Consider the following 5,684-nt stretch of genomic DNA (forward strand, 5'->3'; position numbering starts at 1 on the left):
TGTTGACGGTGTGGGTGTGGTGTTGAGTGTGTGTATGTGGTGGTGTGTGTGGTGGTGTGGGTGTGGTGGTGTGGGTGTGGTGTGGGTGTGGTGGTGTGTGTGGTGGTGTGGGTGTGGGTGTGGTGGTGTAGGCGTGTGCGTGGCGGCGGTCGTGTGAAGGGCAAGGCCGCCAATCTTGGGGGGCCATAACCAAGCCCTCGGGCAGGTAGGTGGCCGGGTTAGGCCTCGTCCTGGTATAAAATGTTTCACCTGAAGCTGACTCGCTGCCAGCGGCCTGTGTGCTACAAGCTGCCTCCGCTCATCTTAAGTTGATTACACTTCTTCACACCTTCGTGTGTAACTAAATTACACACACACACACAGTACAGGAGGAGACAGTAAGGAGGTAGACAGTACAGGCGAGGAGTCACAATAACGTGGCTGAAATATATTGACCAAACCACACACTAGAAAGTGAAGGGACGACGACGTTTCGGTCCGTCCTGGACCGAAGTCGATTGTGGTGGTAGACAGTCCTGAAGACCATAAACAAACAACGTATGAGAGATAACGATAAGCAGTTGACCAGACCACACACTAGAAGGTGAAGGGTCGACGACGTTTCGGTCCGTCCTGGACCATTCTCAAGTCTGCTTAATGATAAGCAGACAAACAAAGGGTTACGTCTAGAGTACATCCCAAGGTCGACCTTCAGTCTGGGCCCATCCCTTCCCATCACCGGGAGACCTCCTCATGAACACCACCCCCCCCCTCCCACTCCATCATTGGTCTCACACACTAATTTAAATTTTGCCCCGAGGGTAGAGTATATTGGGCAGGACTCACGCACTATAGTTTCTATAGCAGCTATCTTACCCTGACAAAGGGGAGACATAAATATGTATGTATGTATGTATGTATGTATGTATGTATGTATGTATGTATGTATGTATGTATGTATGTATGTATGTATTCACCTAGATGTGCCTGTACACCTGTTGATTGACGGTTGAGAGGCGGGACCAAAGAGCTAAAGCTCAACCCCCGCAAGCACAACTAGGTGAGTACAAGTAGGTGAGTACACACACACACACACACACACACACAGGAAGCCGCTCCGTAACAGCTGTCTAACTCCCAGGTACCTATTTACTGCTAGGTAACAGGGGCATCAGGGTGAAAGAAACTCTGCCTATTTTGTTTCTGCCATCACTGAGGATCGAACCCGGACCCCTAGGATTACGAGTCCAGAGCGCTGTCCACTCTGCTATCAGGGCCCCCCTCATGTATGAATATATGGATGTATGTGTATATAGGATACGTGTAAACTGGTCAGAATTACATTTTACCTATGTAAACGCACATTAATGACACAATGTAAAACACACCTCGAACACTGTTTATGTCGGACACATGTAAATCTGTGTATTTATGTGTGTAGGTTAGATTGGCATTTTAAAAGCACTACAATCATCCTATGTGGTTGATTGTTTAATTAATCACTGAACTATATGTGTGGTATTGGTTGATTGTTTAATAAATCACTGAACTATATGTTTAACAGATCTCTAAACCTGTCCATGGAGGACACAAGAAAATGTATATATGCTGGTTAGCATTGTAAATGTGTGGCCACGTCTGTGGTAAAAATAATAATAAAAAAGAAGGGCCTGAGAGCTTCATATCTTGAGGTTATCTTGATAGGATTTCGGGGCTTAGCGTCCCTGCGGCCCGGTCCTCAACCAGGCTTCCTTTTTGTTACACATCCCCCAGGAAGCAGCCCGTAGCAGCTGTCTAACTCCCAGGTACCTATTTACTGCTAGATGAACAATGACATCAGGGTGAAAGAACTTCTGCCCATTTGTTTCCACCTCCACCGGGGATCGAACCCGGAACGTCAGGACTACGAGTCCCGAGTGCTGTCTACTCAGCTGTCAGGCCCCTCACGCTGCAATGACCAATATGGTGTCAAGATAATTTTGTCTTATTTTAATTTTAATGTCTTAATTTTAATGTCTTAATTTTAATTTAATTTAATTTTAATTGTCTTAATGTAATTTTAATTAGTTTAAAGGAAGACAAGTGAGCGTCACAGGGCGGCAGGACGTCGGGGTTAATATTGGTGACTTGTAATTGTGAAGAACTTTCTCTAATTACAAGACGTTTATCTCAGAACCCAACCTTATCTGAGCCTTTTTCAACTCTATTGTTAACAGCCTTTTCCACTTCCTCAGTGTATATCTGAGGAGGTATGTCCGTATACTTGTGTATACAGCGTATGAGTGTATATCTGTATCTTCCATAAGGGAGCCGGTCGGCCGAGCGGACAGCACACTGGACTTGTGATCCTGTGGTCCTGGGTTCGATCCCAGGCGCCGGCGAGAAACAATGGGCAGAGTTTCTTTCACCCTATGGCCCTGTTACCTAGCAGTAAAATAGGTACCTGGGTGTTAGTCAGCTGTCACGGGCTGCTTCCTGGGGGTGGAGGCCTGGTCGAGGACCGGGCCGCGGGGGACACTAAAAGCCCCGAAATCATCTCAAGATAACCTCAAGATAACCTCCATATCTGATGATATGCATTAGTATACAAATTTATTGAACGCAAAGATCACATTATTAGTATATATATTTTTTTTTTTTGAGATATATACAAGAGTTGTTACATTCTTGTACAGCCACTAGTACGCGTAGCGTTTCGGGCAAGTCCTTAAACCTATGGTCCCTGGAATACGATCCCCTGCCGCGAAGAATCGTTTTTTCATCCAAGTACACATTTTACTGTTGCGTTAAACAGAGGCTACAGTTAAGGAATTGCGCCCAGTAAATCCTCCCCGGCCAGGATACGAACCCATGACATAGCGCTCGCGGAACGCCAGGCGAGTGTCTTACCACTACACCACGGAGACTGTGTACACCACGGAGACTGTATGATATGTGTCTGTAAGAATGTCTGTCCGTCTGTCTCTCCTTCTATTTATCCATCTCTGTCTCATTTTCTGTTTGTCTGTCTCTATCTCTGTGTCTGTCTCCCTAATGAAAAATTATATCATTACTGAGTGGAAGGAGCTTAGCATGTGAAGTAGCACCGGCTATGGTGAGCCCGTAGAGGGCGTGTTTTTGTTTGGTTTTTTGAGGATCGTGTGTTTTATGCGTGTACGGGCAAATTAGCAGGACGTTTATGGTAATTATCCTGAGATCAGTGAATAATGGTATATGTTACTATTAGATTTTTTTTATTTAAATATTTGTATGGAAAGTATTTAGCTGTGTAGCTGACGGGAAGCCTATGTTCATCCTGTACCTTAGACCCGTCACTCTGCCAATCTGGGTGAGTCTGATCTTCAACTATGGACAGGCGGACATTTTCTCTTATAGTATATATATTAGATCAAGGCCAGTCATAGGTAGGGTTGGAGGTCGGCCCTAGTGACATAATCTTGTGGTGCCTGGGTAGATTCAAGCACCCGGGCGACCCGGGCACCACCGGGTACCCATCTAGTTGTCCTCACAAAAGATGCACATCTCCTTCATGTTGAACAATGCAGTTACGTGCAGTAGAGGAGAGCAAGGAGGTGGCATGAGGGAGCACAGTTCCACACACACTCAAGAGCGACACTAACTCTTGAGCAGTTGCTCAACTTCATTGTATATACTGACTTTTTGGACGAATTCTGGACACAACCGTACACACATAGCCATGCTGCCTGGGGAGTGACGCATGCACTCTGATGGGGAGATTCGGGACAAGTACTCACCTAGTTGTGTTTGCGGGGGTTGAGCTCTGGCTCTTTGGTCCCGCCTCAAGTATAAGTACAGGCATGCTGGGAGCCTTGTGGTGAGGGCAGCAGTCCTGTCAAGCAGACAAAAATCACTCCTGGTATGAATATAGGAGTGACGAGGAGCTGGAACACTCACCAACTACACCAGCTCGCTAACTGGTATCTTGAGGTTATCTTGAGGTGAACAAATCCACAAGGGCCGTGACGAGGATTCGAACCTGCGTCCGAGAGCATCCCAGATGCTGCCTTAATCGACTGGGATACGACATGGTCAACCCTTGTGGATTTGTTCATTTGATGCATCACGCAATTGTGATTTCTGTGTTTATCTTGAGATGATTTCGGGGCTTAGCGTCCCCGCGGCCCGGTCCTCGACCAGGCCTTCTTTTTGTTACACATCCCCAGGAAGCAGCCCGTAGCAACTGTTTAACTCCCAGGTACCCATTTACTGCTAAATGAACAGGGGCATCAGGGGTGAAAGAAACATTTTGCGCAGTTGTCTCCGCCTCCACCGGGGATCGAACCCGGAACCTCAGGACTACGAATCCGAAGCGCTGTCCACTCAGCTCACAAGGCTGCCACCTACAATTACCAAGTCTTCCCCACGTGGTGCCTGGGAGTGTCTGATGTCTTCTAAGACAACACGCAGTCTTGCTCAAGGCATGTATGAGTAGCACAGAAATCTGAGAGTTGCTTCTCGTCCCTCAGTGACTGACGTGGTAACGATGACTGTAGCCTAGACGTGTGAGAACCACACAACCTTGCTCCAGGACAACATAATAACATCACTTAGTGACTGCACCCGTGAAATTGACGATCTCTGCCAGCATCCGGAGGCCATCTATCTCACTCGCGGCGTCCCGTCGCATCTTGCTGGGGGTTTATAGTGACCTAGCAAGGCTAACCAGCATGGCCAACTCTTTTAATTAACTCCTCTGCTGTGGATGGGTCCCCCCCACAGATCGCCCCTGTTGGGTGGGTCCCCCCCATGGGTGGGTCCCCCCCACAGGTACCCACACATCCCACACACGTCCACCCACACCCATGCACCTTCCAGTGCCCTGAAACCACCACCTGGCTTCCTGCAGCGATTGCTACCTTCCAACGATGGAAATACATCTTCACCCCCACTACTAATTTCAACACAAGCTCTCTCACACACACACACACATACATGGCAGCTCTCAAAATAGTCTCTCGCCGCTAAAAACAGCTGCCGAGTGATGGGAATCAGGCCACCATCAACGACCATCAACGACCATCATCAACATTAATTGTGGCCTATTATCTAGCGGTCAATTACCGGTAAAGTAGTTAATTAAGCAATTGCATTTGTTTACATACAGCCATTTGAAGACAATGACGATGTGTATAATTTTAACCAATCACAGAGTTTAAAGGATAATATACTGAAAATTATACTAATGAGTATTTTGAATATAATGGGTCTAAGTTTACAGATTATTAGGATTATGAGTATTGAGTATAAGTATCATAAGCATATTATAACGATCATGAGTATATTGAATATAAAGATCACGAGTATAATATATTAATATGGGTATACAGAGTACAAGAAACATAATATGAGTTCCATATCAGTATATTGAGCACAAGGCTCACATTATGAGCTTACAAAGTCTACCCATAATGTCGTGAGTGTGTGAGCCGCTGAAGAAGGAAATCACTAGCAGGCGGGACCAAAGAGCCGAAGCTCAACCCCCACAAGGACAATTAGGTCAGTACACGAAGATTGGCTTGTTGGCTTGGCTGCTTTGGTTCTTAGAATTATGGCCTGTTATCTACATGAGAGCTATTAAGGCCTGTTATCTACATGAGGGCTATTAAGGCCTGTTATCTACATGAGGGCTATTAAGGCCTGTTATCTACATGAGGACTATTAAGACCTGTTATCTACAGGAAGGC

The sequence above is a fragment of the Procambarus clarkii genome, chromosome 14 (assembly GCF_040958095.1).
Source record: "Procambarus clarkii isolate CNS0578487 chromosome 14, FALCON_Pclarkii_2.0, whole genome shotgun sequence".
In the NCBI taxonomy this organism is placed as follows: domain Eukaryota; kingdom Metazoa; phylum Arthropoda; class Malacostraca; order Decapoda; family Cambaridae; genus Procambarus; species Procambarus clarkii.